Below are 27,618 nucleotides of genomic sequence, written 5' to 3'. Positions count from 1 at the left end.
ATGGAGTTAGATCTTGAAAAGATCTAAGCAATGACTGATTACCAACTATGTACCCACACAGGCTATATATTTTCTATTTTGAATACATATCAAAAATAGTACTCTAAGTGCTCAGAACAAGCTTGTAATCACAAGAGAGTAGTTTCATGAGTGTCACGAGCCTTTGCTCGAACCTCATGAAATAATTATCATTTTCATATTGCACATCATCATCATTGCTATAAATCACAATGTATTCAAAAGAAAAAAAGAAAACAATAAGAAATCGTCTTTGATATTGGTGCCATGGAGAGAATTAGTTATCTGTTGGAGAGTGAGTTTCTAGAAAAAACAAAGCATTCCCTTGTAAATCTTGAGTACTCTCACTGCTGATGAAAGTTTTAAATTTTGAAAAATAGGGTTCAGAGCTAAGCAGTATTATACTAAAAGAGACGATAAATTCAAAAGGGGAGAGATAGTTTAGATTTGTGATTAAATTTGCAACCCATGTAGACTTTCATCATGTAGGATTAATTCCTATTTCTTGTCGAGTAAACAAGAAAATGCACCTTTATATGTTGTGCAAGTTGCCTATACAAGGAATGAATCAAGTATAGAGCTATTTAAACAAAGTAGCAAACCTAAGACTATTATGGAAATATTAGATGATAATTGTCTAAAGAATATCATCATAGAACATGCTTGTGGAATATAAGTTTTCCTAAGGTAGCAAATGAATCAGGTCTAACATTCCTAGTTACAAAGTTTGATGGTATACTGGGCTTTGGGTTTCAATGAATTTTTGTGCAAAATATTGTACCAATTTAATATAACATGATCAATAAAGGTCTTGTGAAAAGTCCCATTTTCTCATTTTGGCTGAATTGAAATACCATGGATAATGAAGGAAGAGTAGTTGTGTTTGGAAGTGTTGATCCAAAGCACTATAAGGGTGAACGCAGTTACATCCTTGTTACACATTAGGGCTATTGGCAATTCAATATGGAATACATATTCATTGGTGAGAAATCAACTGAATTTTGTTCTTCACTACTGCCATTACTAATTTTGGAACATTGTTGTTGATTGTTCCATTTGCTATTGTGGCAGAAATTAACCATGATATTTGAGTAGAAGGCATTGCTAGCAAAGAATGCAAAACATTATACTAGAGTTTTTGATGTCATAGAAAGTTGGGAGAAATGAATGTGAATAAGATAATGGAGGGTACCTTTATGTTCAACATAAGGACCAAAAATAGAATAATTGGTTCCAGTAATGATGAAATGCATTCTAAGGATGCATTCTTTATCTAAAGATGGTAAAGATTAAGACAAGAAGCTTCTATCTGAATCAAAGAAGCATAAGACCTAGTTAGAAAGATTTAAAGAGAAGGAACCTAAATTCTTTGGAACCCAAATTCTTTGAGTTCTTGAAAGATCATGACATGGAAATTATTTCTAGGCAATTGGGGCAGCAAAACTAGTTATTAAATACAACCAGCATACTGTGCTTGTTGGCAATCGAGCTTCCACTTTTGCTCGGGTTTCTAGGGCCAACAAATTTGAGCTCACTAGAATTATTTGAAACATGGAAAAAATGAAAGCAAACTTGACTCTATTTTTTTATGGAAACAAAATATAAGTTCTTGATTTCATCTTGCTTCTGCAAAACCCAAATGAGAAATACGTCAATGAAGTTTTTCTTGAGAAACCCTCAGCATATATTTTGTGATAGTAGTAAAACCCAGGCGGCCAATGTGAAATACGACATGAAGTTACACATGAGAAACCCCATTTGGGTGTTCATACAAATAATGAATTTAAATAGTAAATCACAATATCTTTCATGGTGATATTACAAGAGTACTAACAACAATGGCAAAGTATTGCAAGATTTAGCAAAACAAATATTGTCAAATATCTTCCAAGAATCTCACACAATGATGTAGCACAGGAAACCAATGGGTTTCTCACATAACCTTGGCACTGAAAGAAGAAATAAACCAATAGATCTCCTTCACAATGATGGCAAAAAACTAGTAAAACCCTTCAAGAAACAGTGAGCTCAACAATGGAGGCCATGAAAACTCTACAAACCCTCATTCTTCCTCTTCACCGTCGAATGCAAAATGATAAAATGAAGGAATGTTAGGGTATTCTATCTATTCTGCCCGAAATTCCTTTCAATAAAGTTTGAAATCTGCAGGTCACATATTTGGGATGTTAATCCCTTTCAAAAAAAATATTTGTATTTGCTTTATGAGAGTGGGGGGGAAACTTTTGTTTTAAGATTTATACAATGTTTTGTTTTATTTTCTTTTTGTTCTAAGATTGTAAAGAAAGAATATTCAAATGATGAATTATAAATCATTTAGTATTTCTTTCTATTTTCAATGCAAAAAGAAGGTAAAAGAAAGGTGAGTTCTTATTTTCATGTTCATAGTCTTTAAGAGAGGAATTAGTTGGGAAACATGTGAAGAGAATATAGGGGGTCAAATTTGACTTTTCCAAGTCAGTTTGGGGGTCTTTATGACCAGTTAGAGCATTTTATTGACAATTGAAGATGAGTCATTGGGTTATTTATGAGGTAGTGGAGTTTTCCCAAGGGTAGGACTTAATTTTGTGAGTTATTGAGTCCTTGTTTTTATGCTATCATTCTGCATTCGACCCATGGGTTGGGTTTTGTACTTAATGAGTTTCGCAAATCATTTTTTAGGAGTTCTAATTATGCAGGGAAGCATTTTGTGACTTCTTTCTGAGTCCTTAATTTTTCTTTCATAGTTTGTAATTCATTTTTTGGAAGTTCAATATAAGTGACAATAGTTGTGATTATGATATTTGGTGTCAAATTTAAAGCCTTCTTTCTTCTTGCTATTCTATGTATGTATCAGAATGATTTGATGAAGTAATTTGTGAGCTATTATTGTTCCTGGTTATTTCATCTCATTTCAGCACTTGGTTGTAGGAAAGTAAGTCTACCTGTAGGTTGCAATTCATGTTTTTAAGGATAAAATTGGTTAAAGAGAGGCATCTTTATGTATTCCTCCTTTTTTAAATTTATGTTTCAAACCTTATTAAAAATTATTTATGTAGGTCTCTATAGAAAGATGTGTTTTACATGTACACTAAGTAGCTATGTAATCTTCCTCTGTCAAATGTGTTCAATTTTTCATTATCACTTTTGGCGTATCATCATCTCCTAGTTTAGGCTATAGGTTTAGGTTCATTTTTATCAATTTCTTCCCTTTTTCCTGAGTTTAAGTTAGGATCTTGGAAATATCACTGAATATCTAATAGGAGCCAATCTAGAATCTAAAGGTCTCATTTCATTTGCATGTCCCACGAAGTGAAGTTATTACCATTTCAAGTCAGGATTACTAAACTTTTTTAGTTAAGTACTGGGTGCGAATCCTAATACTTAACAATAACATTGACGTATATGTTTTCTTTTCCTAGGATGTATGACATAGGGGATTGTTTGAGTGGAGTGGATTAATTTACAAAGATTGATTTGAAAAGTGGCTATCATCAAATTAAAATTAGAGAAAGAGATAAATGGAAGACTTCTTTTAAGACTAATAAGGGTTTTCATGAGTGGTTGGTTATGCCTTTTGGTTTAACTAATTCACCTTGTACTTTTATGAGGTTGATGAATGGAGTTTTGAAGAAATTATTGGGTAAATTTTTACTTGTATATCTTGATGACATTTTGATATTTAGTAAAGCCAAATATGAACACCTTGAGCATATCAGACAAGTATTGTAGGGATTGGAGGAAAAATTGTTGCTTAAAGAAATTTCATTCATGAAGGAATAGATTGTGTACCTTGGTCTTGTTATTTCATTTGATAGTTCAAAGATGGATCTTGAAAAGGTAAAATGTAATTCCTATCCCTAGTTGACTTTTCAAATTTTATTGCCAAATTCTTTTAGGCTAGTTTTATGATTATGTTTAATGATTAGCAGTACTTGGTTACCAGATTGGATTAGATATTATTTCACATGTTCATGATTATTCTTCTAATGATGATACATGTATGATGCTTACAATGATTTCAATTATTTCATGATGATAGTTAGATGGATGATTTATATGTAGTTTCTATGGATACTTACCCCATACTTGCATGTGTATGGTGTACTTGTATGTTTTGCTTTATGTATGACATTTTTGATGTGGTTGAGGGAGGGAGTCGAAGTCACCTTCTAGTCAGAGTCGTGGTCACTTGCAATTTTATTAATAATTTTAATTTATGTTAATTTTAATATATGTTATTTAAATATTTTAAATGTTAATAATTATTAAATATTAAATAATAATAATAATATTTTTATTATTAGATTGATAATTTAATAAATGTTATTTTATTAATAAATAAATAATTATTATCTTTAGTAATTTAATGAAAAAATTATATATTTTATTGTTAAAATATATTTGGAAAGTAAAATTGATAATTGTAATTTAGAAAATGAATATTTTAAGTAAACTTCGGTGTTACTTGATGGTTCAATTTTTACATGAAAATGATTTCTTTTATTAGGGGAAATTTATAATGTCTTTTGATAATTTGAAAACCTTAGTAGTTTTGATACTTTGATAATGGAAACTAAAACCCTTATTGTATATCAAACCTTTATATTTTGAAAACAAAATAAACTATGAAAACACTTGTTTATATACTTGATGAGATGTATGTTGTATTGTATGATTTGGGGTTTGGGTTTTGACTTAGTAATTTGACCAATCAGGATGTGTACTAGAGGCTTGGGGGGTTTTGTTTTGTGATGGCATTATGTATATGATCTTTTATACCCAACCATGGTGATGTGTCACATATTTTCTATGATGAGTTTGAGAAGATGTTTGTAGTTCTTTCTAGTTGCTTGTATAGAACTGAGGTGAATGGTATGATTTTCCTAGAGTAACCTTTGAGTCTTCAATTAGTTATCTTTTGATGCTTTCCAGTTGCTTGTATAGGACTGAGGTGATTATGGTGTGAATTTTCTAGTGTAACCTTTGATTCTTCAATCAATTATCTTTTGATGCTTTCCAATTGCTTGAATAGGACTGAGATGATTATTGTGTTTTATCTTTTGGTGCTTTCTAGTTGCTTGTATAGGACTAAGGTGATATTAAAATTGGTCTTTAGGTGCTTTCCAGTTGCTTGTAAAGGACTGAGGTGAAAATTGTGATTTTATGAATTGTACATTTTATGAGCCTAGGGTAGGCAATCTGTGTGTACACTGGGGAGTGGCTTACAATGGAGGCTATAACCCTAAGTGGATGCTTAGGTAACCCATTTTAAGTTGTGTTAATAAGTGATAACATTTTATTAAATGAGTTTTAAAATGAATTAATAAGAGTTTTTATTTTTCCTCACCCATGCCTTGAGTGCTAATATAGGCTAGGATGGGAGTAGAGAGGATGCTTGGTTGTGAACTTGGCTTGTTAGTATGCCTTGTCTATACAAAAGGATACTGATGCTGCATAAAGACACTAGGGGGCCAGAGTCTAGAGAGGTTGCTAGGGTAATCTTAGAGTTGGCTAATGTGATAATACTTTCCCACTTACATGGTAGATTTCCTACATGTTTTTGTTGCCTCTAGGTTTAGATGTCATTTGTGTCTTGCTACCTTTGAGATAGATTTCTTTCAGGTGTTTCCTTGACCTAGATGTTGGATTTGATTTTTGGGATTGATATCCATTTGGGACTTGAGACTATCTCCTTAGCACGATGGGAGTGGGCCATTTAGGTTCCACAAGGTTAGGTGGTAGTATATTTTTCTTATACCATTGAGATCCAATAGCTAGATGTCATTGCTGGATGTAATTGTGTAGCTATTCCTTTCTTTCTAATGTTATATTTCTATTGGATAGTATTATTCAGTTTTACTATACTTGATTGACCAGCGATCTTATGAAATGATGCATTTTTATTGATGATGTATATTCTTTGAGCTCTTCATACCCTGTGACTTGTATAGTGGATGATTATGCATTCTAGCTATACCAAGTAACATCCTTTATAATTGTATATTATTTATTAGATTTGTACTTGTGATTATTCCATGATGTGGAATTTGGTTATGTGTTAGATTTAACATTAATAAAACTTATATTTATATGTTATTCAATATCATGGGACCCTTAGGAGATGTAATTTGTTTATGGTGGTTGTATGTATGTGAGTTATTGCTTTCACTATATTACCTGTTGATGTTATTATCTCATTCAAAAAGCTTAGTGAAACTTTAGGGCATTACATAAAATCTATTCTTGATTAGCCTACATTGGCCTACATTTGAGAATGTTGGAGAAGTAAGATCATTTCATGGATTGGCAAGTTTTTAGAGGAAATTTATCATAAATTTCAGTTATGTTTGTAATACTATGATTGATACTATGAGATGGGATAAAATGAATTTCAAATGAACACATGGAGCACAAAAGGTTTTGAAACATTGAAACAAAGGATTGTAGAATTACCTACACTTGCTTTGCCTAATTTCAGTAAAGTTTTTCAAGTTGAATGTGATACTAGTGGAAGTGCTACAGGAGTTTTTTTGAGTCAAGAAGGAAGACCTATAGATTTATTTAGTGAGAATTTTAATGATTCTAATAGAAAATATTGAGTTTGTGATTAGGAATTCTATGCTATTGTTCAAGATTTGAAGAAATGAAGACATTGTTTGATGCTTGAATATTTTTTGTTGTACACTAACCATAAAGCTTTATAGTATTTGGGAAGTCAAATTAGGTTGAATTAGAGACACAATGAAGTGGGTTGTATTTGCATAATCTCTCTTTTTCATTGAAGCATAAGAGTGGACAATCAAATAAAGTTACTGATGCTTTAAGTTGAAGAAGGAGCTTGTTGACATAAATGAGAGTTGAGGTACTTGGTTTTGATGATTTGAAATACTTACATGAAACTAATCCTATATTTGTAGAACCTTGAAGAGCTTTTAAAAATCAGATGGAAAAGAATAAGTGGACCAATTATTTCACTTAGGAAGATATGCTGTTTAAAGGAGTTCAATTGTGCACACCTAGAGGATCTATAAGAGATAACATTATGAAGGAAAAGCACAATGATAGACTTGCATGACACTTTAGAATTGAGAAGATGGTAAGGTTGATTTATGATAGGTAATTTTGGCCATAGATTTATAAGGATGTGTCGAGATTGGTGAGAAGTTGCAGAACCTGTAAAACAACAATAGGAACTAGTCAAAATATGGGACAGTATTCACCATTTCCAATACCTAATAAACCTTGGGAAAGTATCAGTATGGAATTTGTTCTTGGTTTGCTTAGAACTTAGAGAATTAATGATTATATTTTTATAGTGGATGATAGATTTTCAAATATGGCTCATTTCATACCTTGTGAGAAAAAATATGATGCAATACATGTCGCTGAATTATTTTTTAAGGGTGGTAATATTGCATGGTTTTCCTAAGAGTATTGTTTTAGACTAAGCTATTAAGTTTACTAGTTATTTCTAGAAAATACATTGGATGAAGTTGGATACAGAGTTGAATTTTTTCCCTACATTCCACCCATAAATAGATGGACAAATTGAGGTTGTGAGAAGAGGTTTGGGTAACTTGTTATGATGTTTGGTTAGAGATAAGCCTAATAATTGGAATTTGGTTTTGGCATAAGCAGAGTTTAAATATAACAAATCTATGAATAAAAGCTCTAAGAAGACACCTTTTGGGATCATTATTGGAATGAATCCTAAAGGAATTCCTAAATTAAGGGATTTGGCTACTGATGACAAAAGAAGTGCTAAAGGAGAGGAAATTATAGATTTCATGAAGACATTGCATGAGGAAGTGAAAAATAATTTGAAGGACAACGATTTGAAATATAAATAGAAGACAAATAAGAGGAGACATATATATTTTGGGTTGAATATGTGGTCATGATTCATTTGAAAAAGAACATATTTCTAGTTGGTACCTACAGTAAGCTAAAAATAAAGAAATTTTCTCCTTGTAAGATTATGAGAAATTTTGATAGTGGAAATGCTTTTGAAGTTGATTTGCTAGAATATATGGACATTTCACTCATATTCAATGCTATAGATATCTTTGAGTATTGTGAATCAAATGACAAATCAATAGAAAACCTAGATTACCCTAAGAAGAAGACAAACATCATTGAGAGGAACTTGTGTAGAAGGATACACAAGAGTAGAAGAGGAAAAATATACATGAAATACCTAGTTAAGTGGATAGACAAACCAAGTGAAAATAGTTCATGGATTGCACAAGCTGATTTGGATCTTTATGATTTAGGTCAAAATATTAGTAATGTTTTATGTGGACATCAATTCTTTATTAACCCCTAGTGTTTGATGTAGGAGAATCTTGGGTCTTTGAGAAATCTTGCATCGACTAATAATATTTCTTATTTTTTGTACTAGTATTTTGTTTGTGAAGTAGTCATTTTTAATTTTGGTTTCAAGTTGTGCACAATTGGTATCATGTTAAGGACCCATCCTAGATCCTTTTCCTAAGTGTGTGTGTTTTGATGTTTCATATTATTCGAGTTTTGGGCCAATCTTTATTGTCTCCATTTCCAACAATTTCATCCAATGAAGCATGCTGTTTCTATTTGTGTAGTTTTTGGTGATAACATGAAATCTTGTATAGTTGGGAGTTGACTCCTCACAGCCCATGTGGATCTGCCCTTTAGTATGTGTGATCTTATGTTTTCCTTTTCTTGGGTTTTGGTTTACTCTCTCAAGACTAGACCTATAATGTAATTATATGCTTGACTTGACAACTTATGACTTAGGTGGCTATATAAGAAGTTTGGTTAGATGTAGGAAATAATTATGGGAAGTACTTAGAGATCTGGGAACATGGGATAATGAGGATGAGATTTGAATTTTGGTTCTATAATTTCATTGTATATGGTTGTAACTTAGAATGCCTCACGACCGATGTTGCTTTATTTATATGCAAAGTTAAATAATTACACCTATTGAATTTTTCATATGGCCTCTTGTACCTTTTTGTGTGTTTTATTTGGCTTTTGTGTGTAACTCTCAGCAAAGGAAGCTTGGGGTTCTCTCTTTGGGATACCTCACCCTTGAGTCAACCTCCTAAGTAAAGGCCAACCTTGGCTCTTAGCTGAAGGCTAAATTTTAACCTTTTCCCTTACCCAAAGAGGTTGATCTCAACTGTCTCTACTTGGAGGTACATAATCCAAGAAGGTGGTCTGAGGTTGAATTCATGACACTGGTCAAAGGAAAAATGATGATAGATGCAAGAAAAATAGTTGGTAATGCATTTAAAGTATGAATTTTGTGAGTGTAGAATTAAATGAGTAACCATGCACATAAGTTGATGCCAACTTAGGGTTTTGAGAAAAAATGAGATAGAGAAATTACCTTAATTTAAGTGATGAATTGCAATAGGAGGTCCTAACCACATCAAGGAGGGATAAAGGTCATGCAAAGAAGGTGTACAATTTTAAAGATAATATAATATGTATGCATGTATGTATGTATGTATGTATGAAATACAAGATTTCTTCACAAATACAATGAATCTACAATCACCAAATCATAGACCATGGATGTAAATATTCTTTGAAAAGGATGGATGTGCAATAATGATGTACGTAGTATTTCTCTCTAAGACCAAGTTTCTTATTAGTGTCCAACACTTAATCATTTCCAAGGAAATGTTGGTTGATCATCACTATGAACGAGTCACCTAGAGAAGGCTGAGCTACAAAGGACTTGTTTATATATCAATATATGCCAAACAAGTCAAAGGTTGCCAAGCACCCCATTAGAGACTGAGTCAACATATGTCTTGAGTGTATAGAAGCCGAGTGATAGCATGAATGGTAGTTATGAATAAGCGTCAAAACATTCAAGTGCTAAGTAAACTGACACAAACACTAATGTAAATAATTTTAGTTGACTTATACATGATATTTAAATATTGTAGAGATAGTTAAGGAGAAGATTACACATTTTTTTAGAAGGTAATACCAAGAAAAGAAAATTAACGGTAAAATGACAAAAGGATGGAATATGATTCATTGATTAATACTATAAATTTCCACAATTATCTATTTAAGAAGTATTATTGCCCTAAAATCATTATGGATTGTGTGTGTTATTGGAAGTGAGTGTGAAGGAAAGAACAAGCTAAGTACAAAGAAAAGGAAGGCTAAGACAAAAATGAGATTAGACAACAACCAGAGAAGTTAAGGACAAAACACAATAAATTAGATAAGGAGATCAGATTGAGATATTGAAGAGAGGATATCCATAAATAACTTTTAGATAAAATCAAGGGATCATGTAATAAATTATTTTTGATATATTGAGTTAGGGAAAATCTCTTATTAGAGTGGTTTTAACAGACCTATTTAAATATCCTAATAGATTCCTTACTTCACTGTACGTGTAAAATCCTTTAATCAAGGTAAGACCTAATAGTCTTAGAAGATTTTAATAGAGAAGAATCTTCATAGGGTAGATCATTAGATATGATAAATTTGTAGCCCTAATAGGAAATTTTTTTTTTTGTAGTAGTAAAGATTTGTAGGTTTCATGCCCACCCTAGTTTTACCTTCATCTTGAAGTGTTTTTGGGTTACCAAAATCATTGTGTTATGTGTTTATATTTACATGGATGTTATGCTTAGATAGATTTCATTTAAGCATTACAAGATTATGTAGATATGGTATGAGATCTAAGATATGAGATGGACTAGGTTTGAATACAATTAATGATTTTATCAGTGAAAAGTTTTAAAGATCCTAATTCAACCCCCCCCCCCCCCCCCTTCACCCTTTCTCTTAGTATCTTGTTTCCCAATAAGACTTCCAACAATAGGTATCAGAGCTCAGTTATCTTGAAATAAGTCTAACAACTTGAGATGATGAGATATTGGAAATGGAGGAATACAAATTCTAAAAGATCATTGAGGACTAGATGATTGAAATCTAGATCACATTGTAGTGATTTGAAGGAGGAAAAGAAGGGTCAAGGAAATCCTTAAAGAAAAGGAAAAACATTTCCATTCAAAATAATGATACACTAAGGAATTTGATATCAAAGACTTTTTGAACAATGGGAATACTCGTGATAGTGATGCATCTATAACAAATCTATTGGAGAAGAACAACATCTAGGTATAGAAGTCAAAGAACTCAAAAGAGAAAAAGAAATTCAATTAGTAAGACTATGAAAAGTGACTAAAAAAAAGAAGAAATTTGAAGAAGATAAGATCATGATTGAAGAAGAAAAAAGACAAATGGCTACTATAATTGAAGAAAGATCAATTTATGTGCAAAATATTACAAACAATCAGTTGGATATGATGAATTAGTTGTTACTTGTAAATAATGAGGTGAATAGAAAAGACGTGGAGATTACAAATCTAAAATCATAGAGTGACCAAAAAAGGAATGAGTTGAGATATGAGATAGAAATATTGGAAAAAATAAGAAAATCAAGTGAAGCTATCAGATACTTTGAAGAACTGATGAGATCACCAAGGTCATCTAGTGATACTTCTAGTCTAGGACATATCAAGCACTCTTCATCTATCGAGGAAGGAGAGTCATCAAAGAGTGGAGAGAAAAGAAATGAAAAATCCAAAGGAAAATATACTTGTCATAATTTTGGTAAACTTGGTCACACAAAAAACATTTGTAAAAGAAAGAATGGTATGCAAAACCCTAAACCTAATTTTACTAGTAACTATTTTAATTGCAAGAAACAAGGACACCAAGCACATGAATGAAGGTCAAAGTTAAGTGATGCACCTATTAGACTTAGATTTGAAGGATGTTATTACAACTATTGGAAATAAGGACATGGAGGTCATGAATGCAAATCCAAAGAAAAATCCAATTGGACATCTGAAAGGCAAATACATGCACCTAAGCAAGGTAACTCTTACAATTGGGATTACAACACATGGTATAATTGGAATTACTAAACAATTAATGAAACAATGGAAAAGGAAAAGTTAAGATGATTAAATCATGGAAAGAGATAGAATAAGCTAGAGGTAGTGGATCAAGCAAAGTTGAGATCACTCAATCCAATGGATTAGGTGATCACAACACATCAAACTAAGCAAAGAGGTATGTAAGGGACTATATATTTGAATGTTATATCATACATAAGTTCCTACAAAAATATGTGAGTAAAAGTCCACATCAACATGAATCAAGATGATTAGGATAGATCTAAGAGAATAATTGAGTAATTGAATATGTTACACTATCAAGTATTGAGCAACAACAATACACTTTGTATTGACCAAGCATTGCAATATAGACCAAGAGTAAGGTGATGTATTGGCCGAATGAAATAGTAGATTGAGCAAGGTGATTCAAACTAAGTATTTGAATAGGAAGAAGCATGAACACAATTTGTGAAGGTTGAGACAACTATTGTGCACCTACTAGAGTACAAATGCATTTATTATAGACCTAAATGGACAAGATTGAAGGTATATATCAAATTATGGTACTCATTTTCATTTTACCAATTGATTTTCAGCACACAATAAATTCAAAGGCAATTAAAGTGATCACAACAACATAACAAGAAAATAATAGTGTATCATTGGCAGAACAAGAAGAACTTAGTAAGTAAATTTTTTAGTGCCAAGTTAAATTATTTTCAAAGTTATTGAAGAAAATTTGTTTTAAACCTAGTTTGGAAATGACATCCTCTACATCTGTGTCTATGAAGGAAATATTGAAGGAGAGAAATGCATAAATTATGAGGAACGATTGATTTCATCCATTGAATTTCAAGGAATATCTTAACATTGCATTGAATTGTGATGAATTTGGTGCCCTGTCATCAATTCCACCTAGAGTATTGATGATCCATGATGTAATATCATGGTACATTTATAAAATGGAAAATATCAAAGATTATGAACTTTGAGAAGCTTATGAGAAATTATGTGACGATGGAGTATTGAGAGATGAACACAAGATTGTTGCTGAGAAAAAGATGACCTATACCCTAGCCTTTCCAAAGGCTTTAAAAGTTGAATGGATAAAGATTGTATTGAGTTGAGTAAAAAATATGAAGATTTGGTTAGAAGGTGGACCTATCAAGATTAACAAGACAATCATTCATCAAGTTATTGGTTACCCTACTTTGGACATACCAAAGATGATGAGAAGTGCCGCAAGGGATGCTATCGAGTAGTAAACAAAGGCAACATAGAACAATCATGGTATGTTGATCAATGAGATTAGAAATCCATTTATTGAATTTATAGTATATGTGATTGCTCACAAGTTCTATCAGTCAAGCTAATTGAATAGTGTACCTTGCATTGCAGTGGACCTAAGATACAAGATTATAAAGAAAGATCATAGTTATGATCTTGTCGAGCTCTAACTGCAATAGTGATCTAAAAATCCTGGAGCAATAAGGAAAGTGAATAATACATCATGTAAGTTTGGTTCCCTACTTGTATGTATATTTTTATATGTACACAATTCATTCCCCATGGTAGGAACAATTTCAAGGGTAGGAAAAAAAAATCTATTGAAAAAATAAGTGATTTGATCAATCAATTACGAGAAAAGTTTAAAGCTATAATGGATAATTATTTTGAAGAATTCAAGAATAAGATGAAAAAAAGGATGAGGATACCTAATTTAGTTATAAATAACTTTTTTGAAGATATATACTTTATGGTAGACAAATATTTTATCTATGCACGTGCAATATTACCAAGGGTTGTATGGCTAAGGCCGATGCAATATAAAGTTAATGTTGATGAAGTTATAGTAGCAGTGACTACATTTTTTTTGAATAAATTGACACAAATGTCAAGTGATTCAACACCTATGAGACAAGCAAGATTAAGACGATGATGGAAACAAAAGTGCCCAAGATGGATAGGAAAAGAAAGAAGATGATTAAGGATCTTGAGGGAAAAATTGGTGAAGGTCAACTTTAGATAACTAAAGGAAAAGGAGATTATGAAGAATCTGAGGAAGAGGTTGAAGTGAAATCATCAAATGGAAAAGAGCTAGTTGTTGCCAAGCCCAAGATAATGAAATAGAAGAAAATAGTGATTGTTGATCCAAAAGTGAAGGAGGATCTAAAGAAAGGTGTGAAGAAAGTTGTCACACCACCAGAGCTAGTTGTAACACCACTAAAGCCAGTATCAAAAAGAAGAGTGATCATAAGGTCAAAGGAAGCTCAGTCCCTAGCTACAAAAGAAAAAGATATCCCAACAAAGAGGAAGCTGATCAAAGTACATAAACAAAGATTACTTAAGAGGTAAAGGAGAAAGTTGGTCATGACATATGAGGAGGAGGAAGATGAAGAAGAAACAGAGTTGGATGATCTAAGAAAAATTCACATTGTACCCAGACTACCTCCAATGACAGTTGATTAGGTATGTGAGATGATCAAAGAAGCAACTACTATAGCAGCATTGAAGATAAACAATTTTGATTCTTTAAATAAAGATGATCAAGAGAAGCTTGAAAAATATATGATAGACATGACGATAAAGTTTAGATAAATACCTATAGAATTAGGTGAAGGAATTCCTAATAATTTATACAATAAGTAGATGCTAAGTGGAAGTGGACATTATCCACTAAAAGATAGATTAGGGAGACCATGTTAGCACAAATAATGCTCAATTCAGGAAAGACACATATGTCTATAGAAATTCCTAATTTGGGAAAGACAAATATGTCTATAGCCTTGAAATATTGTGTAAATAAATTTATGCCTAAAGAGAAGGCATACAAAATTTTGAATAATAAGGATCATGAAGTTGACAAAGAGAGAATTCTCATATGGAAGGAAGGATTTGGATTTCTTATTCCATCAGTTGACAAAGAAGAAGAAGAAGAAGAAGAAAGAGATGTTGTAGAGCTAGAAGGACAAGATGATGATGAAGAAGTTAAGCTAGTAGAAGAGATAAGAGAATTGGTAGAAGGGTGTGAAAATCAAGATGTTTTCACAATTGAGGAAATTTTAGATTCATCACCATAGAATCAAAATGTGTTGACTAAGGAAGATTTGAAACATTCTACACCAGATATCTCAAATCCCTCTCTATTATGCACAAATCTAGTTTTGTTACAAATATAGGATTATCCATGGATTGAAAGTGCAAAGAATAATGATTTTCAAGTCACATTGTGTCTGACATGAGTACTAAGAAACAAAGTAAGGCCATAATCATGTTTCCATAATTTACCCATGTAACAGATGATAAACCAGATGAGAGTAAAGAAAAAGAAGAGAAAGAGATGACAGAGACAAAGAAACCCAAAGAACAAGAGGCTATTCAATGCAAAGGAAAAACAACTACATGCATCACTACCGAGTGATAGCACCCCTCGATCACATATGATGGAACATAAATATGATACAACAGAGGAGACAATGAGCTTAGATTATGTGAACACAATGCCTATGTATGACTTGAAAAATATAACACTAGAACATATGCATGAATTTCAAACCTTGCTGAGTTGCAAGAAAAAGCAAGAATAGTTGAGAAGAGAACACAAGAAGAAGTAGGTATTACACAATATCAAATATATTTTTATTGATACTTTTGAGATTTCTAATGTTAATGAGAAACATCAAATTTTGGATCAGCTAGTTTATATTGTTAATAAAGTTTAGACTAGAGATATTGAGACCAATGATAAATTGATGAGATGGTCTGAGAATAAATTTGAACACAAATTTTTGGAGAAAGTTTCAATAGAACTTGCAATTAGTCAGGTTGAGATTTCTAACTTTACCACTCAGTTGGAAGGAATTTTGAAAACCATTCATTCTTTGTAGATGAAACTTTGTGATGTTGAGTTCTTCACATTAGAAAATCAACATTCTATTGATTTGATACATGCATATTTGAAGGCATGTATTATTTCATTGAGAAAGAATGCAAGTTCAAGATCACCTTCATATAATAAGTTGACATTTGATCAATAGAGATTAGTCAAGTTGATGGCTAGAGATAGTAGCATAAGGAATAAATTAATTTCAATACAATTCATGCTACCACCCCATTTGGAGATAATTTAGAAGGAATTATTTGTGGCTGATAATTTAACAAGAAAAGATCCCCATCTTTCAATTGTAGAGAGCCTAATTGATCTAGTTGTTTAGCTAGAAATTCACATCCAAGTCATGGAATAAAAAAGAGATAGATGGAATAAAGGACTTGAAGAAATTTTGGCCAGTCATCAATTTTTTTTGGGACAAATACAAGCTAATCCATGCAAACACCAAGCCATAAGTGACAAAAACAAGGGGGAAATCCTTCATGACATAACATAAAGGGGGAAATATTCTAACAAGACTGAAATCAATCATGAAAAACACAAAAGGGGAAGATGACACAAAGGGGGAGACAAAGACCATAGTTAGAAAATTAGAGAAATAATTATCAGATGAGTTAGCATTAGAGTTTGGAGACATGTACATTTTTTATAGTGGAGACATGTACATTTTGTACATTTTGATAAGTCTTGAAGACTAAGTTATAGTTTTAGGAGGAGTGCTACATTATGATATTTTGTATGGATAGCTAAGTCATGACAAAGTGTTTTTCCACTAATGTCAAAGGAGGATTTTTTTTAATCTCTAAGCCCAAGTGTTAGAAATACTTTAGAATAACTAAGAGGGGTAGGGGGGGGGGGGGGGGGGGGGGGGTGTGAATTAGTTATTCAAGGTCCAAATGGCTTATTCAAACTTTTCACTAAGTATAGTCTACCCATTCAATCATTTATTCATCCAAGATTTAACTTTTCTAATCAACAAGTTACTATAAATTAACATGCAAGCATAACACATAAGAAATCAACACATAACACAGTGATCTATGTGGAAACCTAATTTGGAAAAAACCACCAGTAACATGCTACTCAATTCTCACTCTTCTAAAGTGATACCCTGTGAAAGGCCTGCCCTATTAAAGGCTTACAACACACTGTTAAATGTGACCTTGTTAGAGGATTTATCCACCCTATTAGAAGTGGGCCTAGTTAGAGGACTTCATAACATTCACTTGGAATGCCACCCTGTTAAAGGATTAAATGGCTATTAAACCAACCTATGTCCATAGGATTTTCATATCTAATACAATTGCTAGAGAGTATTAGAAAATATTGACCTAACTACAAAATACAACTTAACTTTCAGATCTCAGATCACTTCTCAAATCATACCATTTCCTGGCCTTCAATCACTACAACTCTGACAGCTTGCCCTCCTTTCAAGCTTAGTCTCCTTCAATCTTCATGCTCAATGTACTAGTGCAATCATCTCTTCATGACCACTTGTAGAAGTAGAGACTTTGTGCTCTTCCTTCTCCTAGATGTCTTCTCCTTGACACCCTTCTAATCACTTTGCAGTTTGGCTCTTTAGCAGCAACAATATCAGTAACATTTGATTCTTGGTCTATGGCTCCTTAAATAGAAGTCTTGGAGTTATTTTCTCGCTTGATTATTCTTTCCTTTAATTTCAATTCATATGGATTAGGTAGGATACATTGTATCTAACCCATATTTTGTTTCCTCTAGAAACTTCTTGAATGATCCTTTTGAATTTTTCCAAAAATGGTTTACATAGAATTCTGTGCCACCAGCTCATCATCCTTATCTTCCAACTCATTCAAAAAATTCAAGGCAAAAACTCTATCAGCTTAGATTTGGTGAATCTTTGTCATTTGAAATAATGCAAAAGCTTGACACTATTGAAATACTGGTGCTAGACACATACTGTGTTACTTAGCATCAACTACATTTTTCTTGATGCTCAACACTTGAAGATCACTCGACACCAACTAAGGCTTTCTGATGCTCAACACTTGATCTTTACTCAGCACTTGAAGATTACTTAGCACACATTAGAATTTCCTATTACTTGCCTCCAACTAAGAATTTTCTTAGCTTCAACTAACTTGCTCGATGCCCACTAATGATCTTAGTTTAAGCTTTGCGGTCAACCTTATTAAAACTTCTTCCTCCAATATTTCTAAGTGTGACCAACCTTTGTATCTTTGAGTATGTTATCAATACATCATTTAACCATTATCTTAACTGATCCTTTCATTTCATTACAACATCATAATTCAACCTTTCCCTTAGGTAATCTTGTTACATCTTATTGATCAAATCCTCTTCATCAATCAACTAAGTGACAGTACTTGGATCTTATAAGCACATGTCATTCCTACAATAGTGGGTTTGACATCAATGACAAAACAATGATTGAAAACAACAGTCTTCTTTCTTTGCAACAATCTCCCTCTTTGATCTTCAACAATGAGCTTTTCAATCAGATTTCCAACACCAAGTTGCCTATTAGTGTCCAACACTTAGTCATTCCCAAGGTAGCGTTAGTTGGTCATCACTACAACTGAGTCATCCAAAGAAGGTCAAGCTACAAAGGAATTTTTTATAAATCAATATATGCTAAGCAAGTCAAAGGTTTCTAAGCACCCTATTAAAGATTGAGTCAGCATACATGCTGAGTAAAACAATGAAGATTGAGTGAAGAAAAGTTTAATTAATGACGAGTGAGTTAGTTTATGTTGAGCATATAGAAGCTGAGTGATGTCATGAATGTTAGTTATGACTAAGCATTAGAACATTCAAGTCTCTAGTAAACCAGTTTTGACATATGAGTTTTTAATGGAACAAAAACTTATGTAGATCATTTTCACTAGATTCTACATGAAATTTAAAGATTGTAGAGACAGTTAAGGAGAAGATTACACATTTTTTTTTCAAAAGGCATTAATCCCCAAAAAAAAGATTAACCAATTAGAAAATGAGAAGAGTAAAATGGAAAAAGAATAGAATATGAATCATTGATTAAGATCTAGAAATTTCTATGATTATCTATTTAAGAAGGTTTCTAACCCTAAAATCAATATGGATTGTGTGTGTGAGTGGAAGAAAGTGTGAAGGAGAGAACAAGCTAAGTACAAAGAAAAGGAAGGCTAAGATAGAAAGGAGATTAGAAAGAGAAACCAGAGAAATGAAGGAAAAAACATATCATATCAGATAAGGAGATTAGATTGAGATATTGAAGAGAGGAGATTTATAAATTGATTTTAGTGTAAACTAAAGGATCATGTACTAAATCAATTTTGACAGATTGAGTCAAGGAAAATCTCTTAACAAATTGGTTCTAACAGACCTATTTAAATCTCCTAATAAAGTCCTTCCTTCATTGTAAGTGCAAAATCCTTTAATCAAGGTAAGACCTAACAGTCTTAAAATATTTTAATAGAGTAAACCCCTCACAAGATAGATCATTAGATATGATCAAATTGTATCCTTAACAAGAAAACTTTGTTATTGCAACAGTAATAATTTGTGGGTTTCATCCCCGCTCCAATTTTACCTTCATCTTGAAGTGTTCCCGAGTTACCAAAATCATTGTGTTATGTTTTTATGTTTACATGGATGTTATGCTTAGATATATTTCTATGTAACATTACAAGAATATGTTTATATGGTATGAGATCTAAGATATGAGATGGATTAGGTGTGAATAAAATTAATTTTTTATCAGTGAAAATTTTTAAAGATCGCGATACACCCCCCTCTCCCCTCTCAGTATCTTGTTTCTCAATAAGACTTACAACATGTAGATATCCTCCCTTTAGGGCCAACTCCTTCATCTCCTATGAAGAAATAGGCTATATTTTTTGGAGGAAACTCATGATTGATTGAATGGACAAATGCCTTCAATGTGTCCTTGTTTTCCTTGTTTGAACTCCTTGAATGTATCTAGGACTTAATAACTTTCTTCAAAAAGTTTCACAAATTATGGATTGAGTAGATGTTGTCTTGAAATTGATGGATGATCAAATAAAGGAAAGAGTAATCCTTTTATAATATATTTTGGGCTTCAAATTTGAAAGGATCAACTACACTGGGTTGGAAAAAGTGAAAAACACCAAAATAGGTCCCAAAATCTTGTAGGCTACAACTTTTGGTATATGTTGACCTCATTCTATACTAGTATAGGTCAGATTGTGGGATCTATACCCAAGAAATACCACATAATAGGAAAATGTCAAAGATCTTGAATGTGTAAATGGTTTGAGGAAAAATCAAAGAGAAATGCACAAAATCAAGCATAAATGCATCCATGCTCTAGGAGATCACTAAAATGGGGCTTAATAAGTCTTTGAGTTTTCAAGTTAATGTGTGCTAACTTTTAGAATGGTACATATTGTAAGTCTCTAAATGAACAATTTTTTATGTATTTGTGGATAAAAACATCGATGATGTCTAAGGAAAAAGGACCAATGATGTACAAGTAAAAATTTGGAAATTGAATTGAGTCATGGAAAAATAACTTTTTTTGCAAGGCTGAAATAATTTGAGCCAAGCTATTAATAAAATATTGGATAGAAAGAGTGGTAGGAAGTATGTGTAAAGGGTTTGTACTATTATGAGAAATGGAAGGAACAATGGAATATGAAAATGGAACATTATTGTAAGTAGGCATGGATAAAGGTAGGGAAACACATAAAGGAGAAACATTAGGTTTAGGAATTATAACATGTGTAGGATTTCTATTTTGAATGAAAGTCATTATGAGATATAGAGAAAAATTGGAAATAATTGGTATAAAGGTAGGAATAAGAATGTAAGTCTCAACACTTGTGGTGGTGGAGTGAAACTTATTTCTTGAGAACAATCTCTAATAGGCTCGATATTTTTATCAATGAGATGGGAGATACTATGCAAGATGTTAAAACCATGTTCATAATTGTAAATTAACTTCCTTAAAACCTCTACTAAAAATATGACCTCAAGAGATATGAATTCTACACTCCGTAGAAAAATGAGGTATGTTCCTGAGTTAGAGCTAGTTGTTGTCATCAATTTTGACATCACAAAATTAAGCAACCCTACATAATTTTCTCATAGATTCATAGTTGTATCCTCTATGTTTAAACACATTTATAAGGTTACATGAAGGCAATCCATCATCCTTGAATTTTTCTTTAGATAAACTTATTTATGTGTTCTTTTCGAAGGTTAATGTCAAGTTAATCCTCATAAATGTTTTTCAAAATGATTTTTCTTATCTTACAACAAGCAATTGATTTTTGGAAATCTTAAAGGTTATTATTCATTTTAACCTTTCTTTTTAGTAGTTTTAAAATATTTTTTTTACTTATGTTAATATCTCTTGGAATCTTTCTCCTTGTGAGCTACATTGGGTCTCAAACATTGTTTTTTTCATGGCACACTTGGTGCAACATTCTTGTCAAAGATTTCAATAGGTGTATGAGACATAGGCTGATCACCAGATACTAATATATGGGAGTACCTCATTTTATTTCTCCTATGTTGGCCTTTGGAAGTTATAGGGCCCCTAACTAGAAAGCTCAAATACAACACTAAGTGCAAAACCAAGGTTCACAACAACCCATAATGCAAAACCCACATAAGTTTATAGGGAAGGATTCTAAGACTCTTGAAATACATATGCAATATTTTGTAGAGGTTTTTTCATTGCATAACATCATGGAGATGAATTTACCTTTGAGAATTTTTACAACATCTTTCAAGGGAAAGGCTCAAGATTAGTATCACTTACTCCCCACAAACTCCATTACAAATTAGGACCATATAATTAAATTGCCAAATATAATATTGTTCCTTTGACAAGTTAGAATAATAATTGTTATAACAATGGTTTATTATCATCAAGTGATCTCTATAGGAGGCCATCACAGTTTTAAACACTAGGCTTAACAAAACTTGGTACAAAATACCTACTACTATACACTCCCTTGCTGGCATGTCTTGCATCTTCTAACCCAAATATTCTAATGCTTTCATCTCTATAATGATTAAATATACGGGTAGAAACATTCTAGCTAATGCATATACAACTTCTACAAGAGAAGAGAATAGCCCCATTGATGTTGGCCAACTTTCCACCTACACTCATCATGTTAGTATTTATAGAGTTCCAAGTTCCCCTATCCTATTTGAAAATTCCCAAATAATTTTTGTTGTGCCCTAATCTCACTACTACTATATGATTGCACATACTAGAACATCAAGTGTTCTACCTACAAATTGGTTTCTCCTACCCCCATTGTCTTAGAGACTGAGGCAAAAAATAATTAGGAACTTGCTACAAACCTTTTCAAATGAAATCATTAATCTGAAGAGTTAACAAAATTCCTTTGATAGAACCCCCTATCAAACTCATTACTCTAGGAAACCAAAATACAACCAAGATAATAAAAAAAGAGTTTCTATGTACCACAAATTGCAAGAAACTAGCTAGCTATTTATTTTGCATAATCCTCTGCAAGTTATTCTTCTTAGATATAACATGAATATGATACCTAAAGAGAATAACCAAGAGGAAGAAAATTCATGGTGTTTCTATAGAAATGAGATTCATATTCCACAAGAGTGCCCATAAAAACCCCAAAAAATAAATTGCAGACTAGAGGGCCCAAGACATTCCAGTTGATCCCAAAGTGTACACGTCTCCTAGCATGGATATTTTTGCAATAGCTTCTTAGACACAAGGTATGTCTATGGTGTTGATTCCTCTATTATCACAAATAAAGGTCCCCCTTTAAAAAATTATGGTGATCTTAATCTTCATGATAAATTCCACATCCAACATTATTTTACAAGCCTTGATATATACAAAGTGATCATCATATGAGGTATCTTATAAAATAATACTTATAATCCTTAAAAATATTGTCAATGACATTAGTTGTGTTTGGCATCTTTAGCCTAATCCCACCTTATTAGATCATTGAGATAACATTCACACTCCTATAGGTTCCACATTATATTACCTTATCGATGGTTATGCATAAAAAATCCTTCCTATAGAGGTCAAGTTACTATTTTTAGAGTCTCTATGTAAATCCTAGTTGATGATGAGAAATGCAATGTGGCTTGATTGTACGAGCTTGAATTACATGATGAGAGAAGACATACTTCCCTAAACCATCTATAAATGTCAAAATTTCCTTTTCCAAATCTACAAAAAGAAATTCCAAGTACACAAATTTTATTTGGAGATCTAGTTGTCAAAGAAAATACTAAGAATAAACAAGAAAAAGATCAACCAAGAAATTTGAACCTAACTAGTTAAGCTCTTATGCTATCACAAAAACTTATGATCTTGTATATACCATCTTTCCACAAGTAAAGGAGACTTTTTGAGTAACCTTTTTCTAGTATACATCTCAAAAGGGTTTATTATTTTTCCTTGGAATATCCTTCAAAAAAAACATAAAAAAAATGTCAAAGTTACCAAAAATGTAAATTGTCAAAAATATTACAAACAAGAAGAATGAATAAAGAGAAATAATTCATCAATTTGGTGAAAATGTTGTTGGTACCTTGGGAAAGTACCATGGTTTAAACCTAGAAATCATGCACCATCACTACCTCCATCTATCATCATTATATCCAATCTTCTACTATAAGCTATGTACATCCTCCAAAATAAATAGACATCCTATTCATATAAATATTTTTATACCCAATATGGATTCTTGAGTTTCAACTCTCAATGTCAACCTATTGTATTTTTTCAAGAGTAAGTCCTTTCTCACCATGAAAATCATATATCTTCCTAAATTGGGGACACATTTTGGACCTATGAGAATATTATACAAATGTGATATAACTACATCCTTGCTCACAATTTTTTAATCACAAACCATCCTACCAAAATTCTTGTTACAATAAACATACACTTAAGCCATCCAAAAATAATCATCACAATTTTTAATAGCTTGAAACTTTTATAAGAGAGTGATAAATCAAGATAAAAGAAACATTTCATTATAATATTGCCATCACAAGAAAAAATTCCAAATTATTGTATAGCCCAAACCAACTAGTTTTCTAACTATCCCCATCTATCTTGATTTCATTGTCAACCTTTATAGACACATCATTTCTAAAAGAAAACTAATTTATCAATCAATCAAAACCCTATCTATCCTATCAATTTTTATCTTATCATATGAACAATATCTTATCCAAACATCAACATATTTATCCCTATCCTATTTGAAGCAATTGTCTTTACAAGGAATGTCTAGACAATTGAATCATTTAGTTAGATAGTCTTTGGATTTGTTTTATCTTTTCCATGTTATATTATTATGATCCTCAAAGATATCTACAAGTTATTAGAGAATCAAAGATGGTATATTAACATGGTTGTTTGAATATTGTGTTTGTGGGATGTTTTCATAAAACTTTGTGGCACACATTCTTAAATATATGTGGGTGCATGAAACTAACAATAAAACTATGCAAATAAATGTGCATATAATTATTTTTTGCACATTTCCCATTATAATTAATTATGTTGCACATATCTCAATCATAAACACTTGTCCCTTAGGATGGATGGAATCATTCCATGCTTGAAATATGTTGTCTATAAAAAGTTACATTGATTTTGCCTTGGTATTTTCCATACCTTAGTGTATATCTGTGTTTAAAATAAATAAATAAATGTCTAGCAATGATAATAACTACTTACAAAGAAACCAAACTATCGATTCTGTCCAATTCACTACACTTTAACTACATAAATAATTTTATGTACCCATCTTAACCCTTATTATTCTAACTTTCTACATTTTTCATTGAATTTATCTTTTTAGTGTTCTTATACATTTTTTACATCCTTAATCATGTGAGTGTGTCATCACATATAAGTATTGTGGCCATAATCATGTAGATCTTAGAGTGTAGAATAAATCCATTTACATTAGGTCATACATCCATCACATAGCATAATTCATCTACATTATAAAATCATGTAGGTGTTACATTATTATAACAAGCCATCACACCACATCTTGCAAATAAACATTTTATTTATATTATTCATTTACAAAATCCTCAATAAACAATATAGTATAGAACTCATACATATAATAATCATGGAATCTTCATTGAAGTGGAAATATAAAACATAAGGGCTCATATTGGGGGGGGTTGGGGTTCAAAATGTGAAAAAAGGGAGAATATATTACCTAAATAGGGTGGTGGTGGGGGGTTGGTGGTGGTTCTTTATTATTGCCATGAATGTATGCACCATGATTCAGGTTCACTAAGTGATTCTCAAATGATAATGATGAATGTCATCATGAAAATCATAACAATAGAAAATGATCATCATAGCATAAAATCATATCTCTATACGTGTCATCAATAAATGCCATGGATAATCCATATAGGGAATCACCTCTCTATATATAGTTAAGTGAACAAATTGAAGGGTTAATAAAATTTACAATGTAAAGTAAGTGAGATGAATTCATTAGTAACAAAATTTCTCATTAAGTCATTCAATACAAGAGAAAGAGGGGCTTCCATACATAACTCTCAATATAACCTAAGTTAGATTAGCAAAACCCAAATAGATAAAGGGATTCTAATTCTAAACCTAAATATATGAAGGAAGTATGCAAAAGGGTCATATTTCATGCAATATAAATTGATTTAAGATATGAAATGTGAATGTAAAATTGAACCAAATGATTTAATGACAAGTGTAAGATAGATCTAGGCACCAAATATATGTAAGCCTGATTAAAATATGAAAATAGGTGATGGAGGGACAAGGAGGGAAGCATGAAATATTTGAAATAAACTTAGCTTCAAGTCTTCCAATATTGCCCACTCAGAGTCATATGTGGAAGCTTTATACAAAATTTACATAATCAACAAAGAAAACAAGGCCATATGCAACATTTTATTAGGTGTAATTATTTAACTTCACATATAAAATGGCAACATGCCCAATAATGAGGTCTTCCAAGTTGCACTCTTATACTAAATTAAGAATTACAATTTAGAGTCCAAACTCACATCTTCTATCTTCTATACCCTAAGAATGCTAATAAGATTCTTTCCTACACCTAACCAAGATTATTTTATAGAAAGCTAAACCACAAGTCAGTTAGTCAAGCATTTACTTACAATATAGGTTCAGTCTTGGAAACATAAACCAAAACCCAAGAAAAGGACAACATTAAACCACATGCACATAGAGATGGGTCCATATGTGTGTTAGGATTCATCTCTCAACTATGAAAGACACCATGTAAGCATAGGAAATTGTGCCAAATAAAATAAAATGCCTTTCTAGATGAAAACAAAAGGAGAATAGGGACCACAAATAACAATACAAAACTTGAGAACTATGAATTATAAGAACTTGCACACTTAGGAAAAGGACCTAGGATAGATCCTCAACATAATATTAATTACACATAAAGAGAAGCCAAAAGAAGAAATGGCTACTTTAGAAACAACATACTGGTACATAAAATCAAGAAATATGTTTGGTTGATGCAAGATTGCTTAACACCCAAGATGATAATGCATCAAACACTTGGCATAAGAAGAGAACTAATGTCCATATCAGGACTCAAGTGTATTCTAACCTAAATTCTATAGATCCAATTCAATCTATAATTTCCATGAACCATCTTTAACTAGTTTCCCTTTCCACTGAACAAGGTATTTCATGTAATCCTTTCCTCTAGTTCTTCTTCTTATTTTGGTATTCAAGATTTTTTCAATGCCTTCCTCTTTCTTCTTTGGATAATCTGGTTTATTAGTCAAACCACTTTTAGGCTCATGGTCATCATTGCAACTGAGTCACTCTATATAGGTTGAGTTATGAATTTTTTTATTATTGACCTCTTTAGTTTTTTTTGTCTATTAGAAACAAACACTTTTTCATATAGAAGGAAGAGTTGGTTGGTCATCATTGCAATTAAGTCACTCTATATAGGTCGAGTTATGCATTTTCTAGACTTGTACATAATCTTGTATATGCCAAGGTCTATAGGAGCCAAGCAAGTCTATGGTCACCAAGTATCCATATGGAATCCAATTATAATGAATTTTGAGTAAGAGAAAAGTGAATATGTGTCGAGTCATACAGAAGGAGTTGAGCTATTTGAGGTAGAGCGTTAGTAGGTAGAATAGTAATGGTGGAGCATCAGAAAGTATATGTGTTGAGTATCACTTTTTGAACAAGATTGTTTGGAATGCCACAAATTATGAGGTAAACCATTTTTGGTTGACATATAAATGGAATTTAATGATCATAAAGTTTATTAAATTTTTTTATACACATTTTGGCATGGATCAAAAATCCCTATGAAGGAAAGTTAACCAATTAGATTAAGAGGCAAAAAGGGAAGTATCCAGATCATTGATTATATTCTAAAAGACTCTATTAATATCTATTTTAGGTTAGATCTAAACCCTATTTTGAAGAGAGTGATGTGAAGTGTTGAGAATGTATGTGCAAAAGAATTACATCTTGGAGGTTGCAAGTGAAGTTTTGAAGTGAGATAGTATAGTGATCGAGTGAAGCAGTGAAGAGTAGAGAAAAAATATATTAGATAAGAGATCATATGAGAGAGTGGAAAGAGAAGATCTATAATCAACATTGTGAGTGCATGAAAAATGATTAGGTATTTATACATTTTGGCAAGTGAATTAGGGTAAATCTCTTAAGAGAGTGGTTCTAATAGGCCTACATAAATCTCCTAACAAATTTCTTATTTTATA

This window comes from Cupressus sempervirens, chromosome 10 (genome assembly GCF_028749045.1).
Source record: "Cupressus sempervirens isolate cs-2001-9-10 chromosome 10, ASM2874904v1, whole genome shotgun sequence".
NCBI lineage: Eukaryota > Viridiplantae > Streptophyta > Pinopsida > Cupressales > Cupressaceae > Cupressus > Cupressus sempervirens.
Note: the sequence above shows the minus strand (reverse complement) of the source record.